The sequence below is a fragment of the Phragmites australis genome, chromosome 11 (genome assembly GCF_958298935.1).
Source record: "Phragmites australis chromosome 11, lpPhrAust1.1, whole genome shotgun sequence".
Lineage (NCBI taxonomy): Eukaryota > Viridiplantae > Streptophyta > Magnoliopsida > Poales > Poaceae > Phragmites > Phragmites australis.
This window is the reverse complement of record NC_084931.1, coordinates 29,150,950-29,165,268: the sequence shown is the minus strand read 5'-3', so window position 1 is coordinate 29,165,268 and position 14,319 is coordinate 29,150,950.

Sequence of the window (14,319 nt, the reverse complement as noted above, 5' to 3'; positions counted from 1 at the left end):
GCGCATTTTCAACCCCCCGTAACATCAAACTGCAGCCCCATGATAGTTGCTTTCCATTTATGGCTTATGGGGACTCGTGCCCTCCTTTCTAGGCATGCCAAGCCTTCCCCGATAGGATAAAAGGGGGGGTACACTCCAAAGAAGGACAAGTTTTTAGAAGTTGAACAAGCGGAAGACAAGCTTTGACGGATCGAAGAAGAAGAAGCTCTAGCACACAGATAGAGGTTGGCACTTGAAGACTGAAGCTCTAGACTTAGACAAAAAACCTTGTAACACAAGAGATCCAGAGAAAGGCATTCCTAGAGCATTAATAGCATACACATATGAGTAGGGTATTACGCTCCGTGTGACCCGAACCTGTCTAAAATCCCTCGAGCATTTACTCCCACTAGCATCCGATCATCCGTCCCGCCTACATCTCTCATACTTGCACTAAATCCACGTACGAGGTAGATTCAGAATTATCCACTCAGCCGAATATCAAAGGGGGTCCCTCAGGATCCCCGCTTGAGGAGTTCATCATCCGACAATAGTTTTCACCCATTTTTACACATCCCCGCCATATCCCATAGTACAGCAAGAATTTCACAACTATAAAAGGGTTCATGGTATATGAGTAAAATTGTTTAAACAATGAATAGTTATCTTCGAAGTGATTCATTTCAAAACGACGCCTCCGATGAGACGTATTCAATCCTAAGCATGCTAGTTGTCATGATATCATCTGACGTTAATATAGTTAACGACAGGTAATCCTAGGATGATATGTATTCTGGATGAGACATCTAAGGCATGACAATTGTTTGATAAATTTAACTATTGCAAGTAGTTTGGAAAAGCACAATACATAGCACATGCGATAATAAATCCAGTTTTAGTTGATCATGTGAATTATCTGAAAACATAGGTTCAATATGATCAAGGAGATAGGAATTTCCTTCTCTGAGGTTTTCTTCAAGGTCTTGGATGTAGTCAGGATCTTTCTCGCTCTTGACACTTCCCACACAACACTCGCAGAATTCTGATGGTTCTGTAATTGTGACTACGATCATTAACATGCTATACTTGGGAAGAATCGAATAACACCACATGGAAAGCCAAATGAGCCCTAATGGATATCACACTGTGATGGATAGATAGATCTTGAATTTAGATTAATTTTGGTGAAAGAATCACCAGAATTAGAGCTAGAACGGAGAATTTATGACTCCTAGAATATTTAATCTAAAATTTAATCGGGAAAATACGAAACTACACTATTTATAAGTGGGGCCCAAAGGTGGGACCCCACTGAACAGTAACCTAGGCCCACATAAATAGTGACTTGATGAGACCCATATGAACAGTACTAGCTAGGCTAAAATGGGCTCGAATTGGGTCGGGTTCGGGCCTGGATTGGCTGGACTAGGCTTAGGCTGTATAGTGTTGGGCTGCACAGTGCTAGCTCGCTCGGGTTTGGGCTGGCTGGCTTAGCGAGCTACAGAGCTGGGCCGGCCTGGCAGGCCATCCACTACAGGGCCTGGCCACGGCCTGCTTGGCCAGGCTGAGCGGTACGCGGAAGGTGGCCAGGCCATGCGCACGCGGGCGCGCGACGCGTGACGCCACTGAGCGGTGAAAGGGATCAGCCGATAATGAGGAATCACGGCAGAGCCGTGCCAGCGAGCTCATCAAATTCACACTCCGGCCGGGGGTTCTCTGAGAGGAGTGGTTGCCGGGCTTCTACACAACACGTCTAGGGGCTCATCGATGATGGGCTGAGACCAGGACAACACCAGATGGTGGCCGGAGTTGACGGCGGTGGCGCAAGCAATCTAGGCAGCACCTCCCCCACTCTAGCGTGCTCTGGGCCACCTGCAATCCTTTGGCTAGGTCCACGTGATTAACACGATGCGAAGGCCGACTCAGGAGAGGGCTAAGTGTCACTAACGACGAGGAATTTCGGCGGTCAGGGGGGGGGGACTCACAACTGCATGCGACTACATGAAAAGAAGGCACGTTGATGTCTATACAGTAACTAAGAGGATATGCGAGGGGACGAGGATGCTTACTGAGCTCAAGGTCGGCGAGAAGCTAGCCGGCGACTAGCGATGCAATGGAGCAGTGGCGGCAGAGGCGGCTCGGCTATCGACGCGGACGAGCTCCCATTGGGCTTCTAGCCGATGGAGAGCGACACAAGGATGACGGCGTACTCCTCGAGCTCCTGGGCAGCATGTGGATGGTGGATCGATAACGGTGAGCTGCGGTGGTGTGTAATGGTGGTGGTGGCAGCGGTGAATTGTGGAAAGGGGAATAAGAGGGCTCGGCCTGCGCTATTTATAGAGGGGAAGGTGTGCAATGAGGCGGTGGGCGCGTGACGTAGGGTGGACATTGGTGTGAAGTGCTGCGGCAAGGTGGCACCCACCATTTTTCCCACGACACGGGGCTTTGCGTCATCCACGCTTGCGCGTGGGCATGAAAGTCACGCTGCGCAGTGGTATGGGCGACGCAAGCATGGGCAGAGAGAGAGAGAGAGAGAGAGAGCAAGAACGCAGAGGGTGTAGTGGTGATATTTCTCAGAGAAGGTGACCGACGCAGTGGCATGGACAGTGTGGCATTGTGTCACGCTGGAGGAGGGAGGAAGACGATGGAGGCATGGGCGTGCGACTAAGCAATCCAGCGCGTGGTGAGGCTAGGCCGACAGCACGCACGAGTGGGCCGAGCGCGGAGGAAAGAAATGGGAAAAGGAGTCGGGCTAGCTAGGCCACGCGGGGGAGAAAAGAGGGGGAGGAAGGCCAGCCTAACTAGGCTGAGAAAGAGAGAAGGGAGGGAGAGATTGAGCCCGAGGAAAAATAGTTGAAAAGGATAAAGGGAAAAAAAGAAAAAGAGGTAGAGTTTTAGAATAAATTCAAAAGAGGGTTTTTGAATTTAGATTCAAGTTTAGTCTTGTCATAAATTCAAATGGGGACATTTGAATTTGGATTTGGAAGTAACACTCTGGGATTTGGAAGGTGATTTGAATCAAATTAGATTTGAGCTGAATAGAATCTAAGAATAGATTTGAAATTGAGAGACATTCAAACCATAAACCAACGCATATGAACCAATTTAATGCAGTGATTATTTTGGAAACAATATTAGTGCATTTTGGAATACCTGGTCAACTTAATACATTTAATATATGAATGTATACATACTGGTATATATATATATATATTTATATTTATATACATATCTCATTGATTTTAGTTAGCCTAATTAATCACAAAAAGTTTTAATTTGGAGCGAAATTTTCAATTAATTAACATGTTAAACTCAAGATGTTACAGCCATCGCGTCACCTCACGGCGAGCGGTGACCTCGCCACATCTACGATTCCCACGGGGTCGAGGGGCGATAGAGTGGGAGGCACGCACTGGGATAAAGGCCTTGCACCTAGACATCTCGCATCTGGTCATCGGCGTCTACACCGCCCTGCACATGGAGCTCGTCAGGTCGGGCCTTCATCGAGAAATTATGAGGTGGAGAGAGTCGGGGTGTAAGTGAAGCTCAACGGTGGGCAAGACGGAAGTTGGGCTTTACTACATCCATGGCCAGAGTTTCTGCAAGAAAAAGCACCGCACCTTCCTCCGGATCCTCGACGGCGACTACCTCTGGATCCTCGACTAGGACCAAATCTCTGCACGTGCCATCCTCCTTCCCCCCCCCCCATGTCGTCGCTGCTGTTCTTCCCTTCTCCATCCACCTTCTCCCCTTCCGGTTCTTGGTATGTCCCTTGCACTCCGGCCTCCTGCAAAGCTTCCACCCCCACCGCCGCAACTTCCTAGGGGTTATCGCCTCCACCGCCTGATGGGTTCTTGGTGTCCCCTCCACCACCGTGGTCATGAAATGGCAGCATGAGAGAGGGAAAAATGTATCTTTGGGCGCGGATCAGAAGGGAGGGAAGGGAAAGGCCGGTGATATGGCTCTCTTGCTTTGACGGAAGGGGTGGGGAAGGAGAGGGGCGTGCATCCTAGGAGGAAAAAGACGGGCGTAGTGGTATTATCAGGTGGGTTGGGCCGGACCGAGCCAGCGAGCCACTCGCGAGCCAGCTCGGGCTCGGTTCGTTTGGCCACCGAGCTGGGCAAGCGGCTCGGGCTCAGCTCGTTTGGCCACCGAGCCAAATCGAGCCGAGCTGAACCTTTTCGTGCTCGAGCTGGCTCGTAGCCTCGAGCTTTATTTCCAGCTCTACCCATTTACCCCCGGATGGGTTCCATGCTAGGTGTAGGGTACGCATGCGTGCGCATTTCCCGCACACTCGAGGCTTAGTACCGTCCAATCTCTTCATTGACGTGTGTAAGGTACGCTCACGCGTGAGTGTGGTGTGAGTGGATCGTATGCGTCCTCAAATATGCTCTCTTAGAAAACAAAAGAACTCTGAAGTATGAACTACACACAACGGCTAATCCACACTATATGTCAATATGTGGCATACACCAGAGCTCTCTGAACTCATGGTTTTCTATGTGCTCTTGTGCACTACTATTTGTTCATTTTCATATATTTTTTGGTATCTTACTGCAATCTTTTTACTGAAGAACTCTGAAAAGGGTTACTCAAATATAAGATACAGATGGCCTTCACCTGGAGATACTGGTTCAGTGTTAGAAATGTTACAATACAAACACCATGCACATTTCATTCTAGGATTTTGCCCACCACATATTGCGACCAGTCATCAGCAAGCGAAAAAGTAGTGGAAATTGGGTACCAGAATTGTAGAAAAGGAGAAAGAGATTTTAATCACTGCACATGGCAAGCAAAGCCACATGGTGCATTATATATTAATCTCTAGGGATTGTTTCCCAAGTATACAAGATACAACAGCTGTTAGGATATGCACAACTAACGGAAGAGATCCAAACTAACCATATAGAGTTAAGAAGTTAAGGAAACTATCCTAGACTACCAAAAATAAGCAATGTGCTATCCCCCCCGGTAGTCGCAGCTGGTGGTTCACGGATGCCAAGACTGGATTGAAATTCAAGAAAGAGCTTGGTCGGCAACCCTTTTGTCATGATGTCGGCAAACTGCATACTGGATGGCAGATGAAGAACACAAACATGACCAAGAGAGACCTTTTCTCGCACAAAGTGAGTGTCAATCTCTATGTGCTTCGTGCGCTTGTGTTGAACAGGGCTAGTGGACATGTAGATAGTACTGAAATTTTCATAGTAGACAACAGTGGCAGACTGAAGAGGAAGGTGTAACTCCTGGAGAAGCTGGCAAATCCAACAACACTCAACAATAGTTCGGTACTCTGCCTCGGCACTGGAGCGTGAAACTATTGGTTGTCTCTTGGAAGACCATGAGATGAGATTGTCTCCAAGATAAACATAGAAGCTCGAGGTGGAGCAACGAGAATCAGGACAATCAACCCAATCGACATCAGAATAAGCAATGAGAACTGAAGTTGAAGAAGCATGAAGATGCAAATCGTGACTAAGAGTCCCCTTTACATATCTCAAAATTTGCTTGGCAAGCGCAAGATGAGGTTCGCGAGGGTCATGCATGTGTAAACAAGCTGCTGAACTGCATAACTGATGTCTGGTCTCATGAGGGTGAGATACTAAAGGGCGCCTGCGATGCTCCTCTACTCTATAGGATCAGCAATAGGCTCCCCTGTTGTAGTAGACAACTTGGATTGGGTGTCCACTAGAGTGCTTGTAGAATGACAATCACTCATACCAACCCACTGAAGAAGATAAATATCATACTGATGTTGAGACAAGAACATGCCCAAAGTGGACCGTGTCACTGAGATGCCAAGAAAATTAGTGGAGGTCACCAAGATTTGTCATAGCGAATTCATGATGTTATTGATGTACAACAATAGGTAGGCAATCTGAGTCCCATAACGAAAGACGAAGAGGGACATGTCAGAGACTATAGCAACAAATCCCAGCAAGGCAATGTGAGCGGCAAAACGTTGGGCAGAGGGAGCCTGCATGAGACCGTATAGTGACTTCAGCAACCTGCAGACATGCTATGGACGACTAAGATCGATGAAACCGGAAGGCTGCTCTCAGTAGATAGTCTCATCAAGAGTGCCATTGAGGAAAGCATTCTTGACATCCAGTTGACAGATAGGCCAAGCACGAGAGACAACAATATTGAGAATGACTCGTATAGTCGCATGTTAGACCAGGCGCACAGGCGACCTGCTGAAGGCCCTCAGGGCCACAACCTAGGGAACATGCATAGCGAACATCACTGGCTCAGGTATCACTGTTGGAAAGCGAAGCGAAATCCCATCAAACTCCTGCAAAAAATCAAGTTCTCGTGCCATAGAAGGCAGAGACGAGGTTAACGAAGTGAATGGAAACACATATTCGTCAAAAACCACATGATGAGACAAGATGATGTGCCAACTGTGGGGATCATAGCAGTGATAACCGCGATGATTGAGAGGATACCCAAGGAAGACACGAGGGACAGACCGAGGCTAAAGTTTATTTGTGGCTGTGGAGGAGACATTTGGATAGCATAGATAGCCGAACACTCTAAGATGATCATAGGAAGGATGAACCTTAATGAAGGGTGTGATAGGGTGTAGCAAATGCTAAGGCCTTACAAGGACGTCTATTTAAGAGATATGTAGTGGCAGAGAGTGCTTCAGCCCAGAAGCGAGAGGGAAGTTGAGCATGAAAAACAAGAGTGCGCATAACATCATTAATGGTACAAATTGCGCGGTCAGCCTTGCCATTTTGTGGAGATGTATAGGGACGTGACAAGTGGAATGCCATGCCATGGTGAGCAAGAAAAGCAGTGGTTGCATGATTAACTCTTTACCATTGTCAGTCTGGATGGAGCGAATAGAGACCCCAAATTGTGTGTGGACGAACGCGAAAAACAACTCCAACTCAGCAAATACATCAGATTTTGCACGGAGTGGAAAAGTCCGAGAAATCATCAACTATAACAAGACAATATTAATAATCTGACATGCTGATGACTGGAGAAGTCCACTAATTACAATGTATTAAATCAAAAAGGGCCTTAGACACTGAAGTAGATGAACTGAATGGCAAGCGAACATGTTCGCCAAGTTGACAGGCATGACACAAAGAGCTACAAGACTTTATTTGTGGAATGATAGAGGACTGCTGGAGCGAGGTGGTGGTGTCATGACCAGGATGACCGAGGTGACGGTGCCAGACTTTAGGATACACCGCGGAAGACACAAAGGTGGAGGCTCTGGATGGCGTGATAGTGGAGAGCAAAGTGTAAAGATCACTGCCACTATTACAACAATAAATTGTGGCCTTCGTATGCAGGTCTTTCATAGAAAAACCAAATTAGTCAAACTCAATAGAACAAGAATTATCATGTGTAAATTGTCGAACGGACAGGAGATTACAAACAAGTGATGGTACGTGAAGAACATTGTTCAAGGCAAAAGAGGGTCCAGATGGTGTACGAAGTAAAGATTGTCCCGTGAGACATGGATGGAATTCCCATTCCCGACCGTGACAGATGAAGGACTAAAAAGAGAAGAGGTGTGATGAAGGATACCGTCGTCGGGTGTCATATGGGCAGAGGAGCCAGAGGTTGGTGAGCTGGAGGTTGTTCATGGCATAGATGAGATTGGTGTTATCCCAAGAGGGTGGAGCACCCATGGGAGTCGGGGGTTGCGACTGGTACATTGGGGCGACTGTTGTGGCGTATGCCTGGGGAGGATGCGCACCAAGGATGCCGACCCCACCATGCTACTGGGAAGGATCACCAAGCGGCGCCAGCCAATGCCCCTGGCTAGGACTGAAACTAACCCATGGGCCAGGGGTAGTGTCGCGCAAGGTGCAGCGATGGCGCCCTAGTTACCATTGGAGCCACCTCACTTCTTCTTCCACTTGTTCTTCGGCTTGAAGGAGGATGAAAAGCCGTCGCCACAACAAGCATCGCTGGTGCATGGAGGAGGCTTGATAATGCTAGACAGGAGGGTATAGACTTGGGCTTGGTAGCAGTGCCGAGACACATCTCCTCCTTGGGAAGAGCATAACAGGTGGCGGTGAAGTCTGGCAACATGGGTGACATGACGATCACCATGGCATCGCTAGCCATGGTCTTGTTGAGACAACACAACACGTTGAGAACCAACATGCGATCGGTGACAGGGGAATTGGTGTCACGGAGCATCCGCGAGGCGCTATTGCTCCTTGCAGTACATCGTGATGGAGAGATCGCCCTGCTGGAGTCCGTGGAACTCATTTAGGAGGACGATGGTGTGACTCTACTTGTTGACGCAAAAAAGGGCTTCGGCAGCAACCCATAGGGCACGGGCGTCCGACCCCTTATCGCGGATGATATCAAGAACCTCGCCCAACATGGAGCCGTAGATGATAGTGCGGACGGCACAATCATCGAAGACCCATGTGGCGTCGGTGGGCTGAGCAGGGGCGGTGCCGTCGACATGGTGGAGGAGACCATGATGGCCAAGAAGAGCCTTGAAGAAGATGCCCCACTTGGTGAAGTTTGCAGCTTCAAGATCCAAGAGGACCGGAACTTGGGTGTGATTGGAGGAAGCAAGACCAGCGGCACCAAAGAGAGAGGAACTGACAGTTTGGAGTGGTGGTGCGAGGCCTGAGGAGGAGGGAGGAGATGTTGCCGAGTTAGTGGATAAGTAGATCGACATCTTGGCAGCGGAGAAGAAAGGCGGCGGCAAAGGACCGGAGGTGGCGCGCTAGGGTTAGAGGCCAGGAAGAGAAACTAGTCTCGTGATACCATGTAGAAAAGGAGAAAGAGATGGCAATCACCGCACACAGCAAGCAAAGGCACATGGTGCATTATATATTAATCTCTAGGGACTGTTTCCCAAGTATACAAGATACAACAACTGTTAGGATATGCACAGCTAAAAGAAGAGATCCAAACTAACCATATATAGTTAAGGTAACTATCCTAGACTACCAAAAATAAGCAATGCGCTAACAAGAATTATTCAATTACAGGCCTCCAGAGTTTTGACAACACAGAAGACCCGTTGTGCTCATGTTCATACAGCACTGAAACAAGATAATGTTACCCAGAACACATTGTAGCGAAGAATTAAAATGCAGTGCAACTCATGGCAAGTGGTAACACCTACAGAAACGCGAGCAAAGTTCTTTTTTCTGAAGTTGAATTTGACCAAGAAGAGAAGAAAGCACGGTCAATGCTGCGGCACATCTGATATTTTGCTTCCATCATCAAATTCTTTTGCCTAGCCCAGTCTAGAATGCAATGGTTCTTCTTTCTCGCCTTCGAAGTCATGAGTGTCCCGAAAGCGAGGCCTCGAAATCAGTGGAATCTATTTCTGTCGGAAGAAGGCTGCTGATGTCGTCTTTCCCTCCAAACCCGCCGGCTCGCATGACGTCCTTGGTGGAAATTGCAGCTACCATATTCACATCTCCAGCTTCATGACCATTGACCGGACTGATGTTTCCAGCATCAGAATCTCAAAAAGTGTTTCAAGGATTCTTGATCTCAGCTCTCCGGTTGTTGCATCGTGTGACGGGCAGCCTTTCAAAAGACTCTTGATCTCGGCTCGGTGTCACTGCATCTGACTTCTTTTGTTGAGCTTGTTGTTCCTTGCCAAGGTTCTTCCCATCCATTCCTGTGATGAGTTAGCAGATGTGAGATTTCTAGGAAAGAATATCACATGATACACAGCAATAAAAATGCTCAAAATTCGCGGAGGATGGTTACGCACTCCGGATCTCTCGGAGATGTGAGTAAAGGATCACCCTACAGGTAAGTAACGTTACGTAGATCACTGAAACCAAGGAGAAGTGCCCATAAAACTAGTTAGAACTATAAAACTAAAACCCTCTCCACACCGAGGACAAAGTACTACCAGTTTAGGTTCCGGCTGGTTCCCCTAAATCCACTGGAGTAAGGTTTTACTATAACTAGACTATTTTCTGACACAACTGACCAAAATGTCAGCCAGTTTAAGCACACCAAGGAAGTCCTAGCTTGTTGTGATTCAAGCTTTCAAAAGCCAATCATCTTCCACTACTCATTGAGGTAGAACCAAACAAAATGTTGCCCACTGACCGAAATCAGGAAAGTGTACCTATGAAATATGAATCATGGATGGTTTATTGGTTTTAGCAGCGTATTCAAGAACTTCTTTCACACGAGGACGTCAGCTTAAATCCAAACTTATTAGCTTCTGCTACATTAAGCACAGAAGTAAGACATTTCCAGCCAGACTCTAAGGGGCACATTCTATAACTAGTTTAGACAACTTGTGGTTGCGGATCAGCTCTAGTTCATTCAGCATAAAGCTATGGCAATCCCAGAGTTCAGTCAACTTGTGGGTCAGCTCTAATTTAGTATAAAGCTGTTACAATCACAACAAGAAAAATGCTAGATACCCAATGGACTCCTCACTCCATCAACTACCAAAAAAACGTTGTACTTCTGTTAGAATAGATGGATCGTTTGCTGTCCAAACAATCCCAACTATATTTCCTTCTCAGCAAAGGACATCGAGAAATCCCTCGCGTCTCCTACCTTCCCTAACTCGATTCCCCACTGCAGCTACAAATCAAAGCATGCCGACCGCGTCCAAGACTCCTAATTTGCAAGAAGAGTACCCTCCTGCGATCGATCAAGATGCCACCCCAATCCCCACCCATCATTAGGGCAAGCAAGCAGCCTAACGCGCAGTGACGGATTGAACTAGGGAGCATGAGAAATTAGCCGATACAAAGGCACAAGCACCCTTTACGAAAATCAATGTAGTTGTCGCACTCACCGGGTTGATGAGAAGGTTCGGTTCCAGCGGAGGAGGGGCGACTCGAGCAACTCGCAGCCTCTTCTCGCGTCCTCTTCGCTCCGCTCTTCGGCCGGGCCGCCGGCGCCGGGGGCGTGGAATCGTTTTCCAGTTCTCTTCTTTCACCGGGATGCTCTACTGTTCTCATGGGCTGGATCGCCACGTGTTCAGCTGGAGTGGGTACGTGGCTCTATTCCACCGTTGGGTCCAATGGGCTAGTGTGCTGGATCATGGCCCCCTTTCATTATTGGGCCAGGTACTTGTTATCATTATAGATGGGCCAGGGTAGCGTAACTTTACCAATTTCTTCTCTTTTTTTAGAGTTTTTTATTTTTATATTTTCTAACATTAATATTTAAATAAATAGAGTTTATAAAAAAATTACAAAAATAGATATCTCTCACCATCTCATAGTGCGGTTCAACCCTTACTGCTCTTTCAAATGGCGGTAAGCAATCTGATACGCTGTTCAGCCCTAGGATGTATGGTGAAAAAGTGAGTGCCTTTGTAATGCTTTATTTATATGTATTTTTATCATTTCATGTGAATAGAGTATTACAAAGGAACTCACTTTTTCACCATATAGCGTAGGGCTAGAAATAATTTTAGAAATTAGCCTATCACAAAGATGAATATTAGTTAATTTTTTCAGATTTTTGAAATTTATTTAAGACCGTAACAATTGTTAAAAGTTATAAAAGTAGTTTTTTTGAAAATTTTAGTTTAAATTATACACATACTTTTTTTGTGAATCCAATTAAAATGGGTTGCATATGAATTATGAAATACGTACAAAAATTTTTAGGATTTTTTGGATCAACAGAAGAACACTATTTTATATAAAGAAGATGGAAGAGAAAAATGTTACGGTGAATATTGATTTCAACGAGACACTTTTCATATTCAGAGGATGTTAGCCCTGCACTGCACGCAGTGCAGTCGGACTGTTTACCGTTTTTTAAGAACCACTAAGGTCTAACCGCTCTATAAGAGGGTGGTAGGCGTCTATTTTTATAATTTTTTATATAAAAATCTATTTATTTAAATATTAATATTATAAAATATAAAAATAAAAAACTCTTTTTTAAAACGTTTTTGCCGCCGTATCATTAGATGCAAAGTGCAAAATAGACTTTCCTGCAGTGGAGTTTTTATATTTTGGCCATTTTGAAAAACTTTTTCTATGTATTGACCTATGGAAAAACAATGTAAAAAATAGACCATTTTTACGACGCAATAACTATTGCAAAAAGATTTATTTTTAGAAATAATTTTTCTAAGATCTATTTATAGAATATATTTTTTAAAAGAGTCAATGTGTAAAAATTCTACCAATCCCGCAAGCGCTGCTTTCTGTACGCCAACGCGGCAACGCACATATAGTCGATTCGACAGGCACCGAGGGGGACCCGATGCGCGCGTGCGGTGTGCCACCGGGCTGATCGACGGCTTTGAGGAACTCCTTGGGCTGCGCCGATGAGAGCATCTCCTCGGCGGCGGCCTACACGGCGGACACCGCAGCTTGTCGGTCCGCGGCGCTGCTTGCTCTATCTTTCCCATCTCCTCCCCGACCGTCTCGGGCAGCCCATCCTTGGTCTTCTCGCACGGGCCGTCATCTTCTTCCAATCAGCCACTGGCACTTGCTTGTAGATCCATCAAAGGTTTCTTTGGGAGTTCACGCCAATGTCATGGATGATGGATCTCACGTACAGCGACAAAAACCGCAAAAGGCGGACGCTATCTAATGTTTGATGCCAGAAGCCCAGAAGAAAGTTCAGAAGATCTGATAATGAAATGGGGCGATCAATCATGCATGAATGCTTGGGTCATTTTGGCAATTTTATACAGTGCTATTTCTTCTTGAATCATGTGACTCCATCAGGGGATTTTTTTTTGTCATCTAAAGCAAGTGTGTGCAGTGGCTGCCATTACAGAAGCTACTGAAATGGCAGCCTTTTCGTAGGCGCCATGCTATGCTTCCAACTTGGGAAACAAATCTTCCCACAGGACAAGAAATTTCAAGTTCCAAGCTGAGCTGGTCACTGGAAAACTGCGAAAAATGCAGGTCCAGGTTGCACGAGAGATTCAGAACCGAGGAAAAAAAAGGGTACAAACAAACACAATCGAGTGCTAGACTGTGTATATACACACGACAATGTACATGAAAGTGTTTCAACCTTCTACTATCTGATCTTTTTTCTCCAGAAGCACACAACACTTGTTGGTAAATGAAACAAACACAGTCGGACGAGCTCCCTTCATGCTTGTTGGTCTACCGTGCACAGCAACATCGACAACAAGTGTTTCTCATGTTTTGGAAATTGGCTTAGTAGGATTAAAAGGAAACTTAAGTATCAAATTTTGGTAGGGACAAATGCTCTTTGTTGGATATTATAGTTAAGTCGTGATGATATGGTTTTATAAGGTACAAGCTTCTTCTTTTATGCACATACTTATCAAAGCTACATGTTGGATTCACTTTTGGTCACTGTTATAGAAGAAGGAAGAGCGCCATCATATAAATGAGATCACAATGATATAGGTCTTCGCGAGTTATGGATGACAGTTCAATAGTATAATTTGTGCTTCAACTATGTTAGCTATGATTATGCGTTTGAAATTTTTACTTCATTTACCCAGTATGTCGGGTTTTGAAACCAATTATGTAATAATGAATCACTATGTGCATCTCTTAGTGCAGATGTTAAGAAATTATTTATTCCTTATTTAAAAAACAGCAAAAACGACTAAGAATGATTGCGTTCCCCTAGAGTAGTTGCTATCGGCGGATCTTACCGGGAGGTGCAGGTGGTCGTCGTTACATGAGATGAAGGTGGGAAGATGAAGTTGGCGCGAGGCATGCCGTGTGCTGTTCTGTTCGTCCACCGCCGGTGCCAGCCGGGAGCCGCGACGCGGAAGAAGCGAATGGAAGCAGCTCGGCATTGGTGGCTATGCTCGAAGAAGCATCCGCAGCGTCACGTTGGTGGCAGTAATAAATCTCAGCTGTAAACTGTTGCATGGCATCACTGTGCAAACTTGCATGGAATCCATCGGGGCTGTGGGTCCTCTAGCTGCAGATATTTGTACACGCTGTGGCGACATCTCGGTCCCACATCCTTTGGTTGAGGTTGCTCCTGTACCTTGAAAGTTGTTTGGTTTGATTCCAAACATAAGATGTTTTTATTGGAGATTGTAACAATGTCTCAAATAACAAGTACATCGGACTGGAGATGGTATCGAACAAAGCATAATTGGTCTTCTCAAGTGTGCACGTGAAATCAATTTAAGATATAGTAATCTAAAAAAATAAATAAATATAACATAACAAAAAGAGAAATTTATTTATACGAAATTCACAACATGATCATGTAGTTTTAGAAGAGAGGAGAATGACGAGTACCTAGATACGATGCTGGAGGAGACCGTATCGTCTAGAGTTGGCTATCCGTAGCAACGTTGTGAGAAGGATCAAGATGGTGACCGATTTATGAGAGAATAAAAATAATTTTTGTATAATACGTGTAAAGATAGCGTAATGGAGTCGA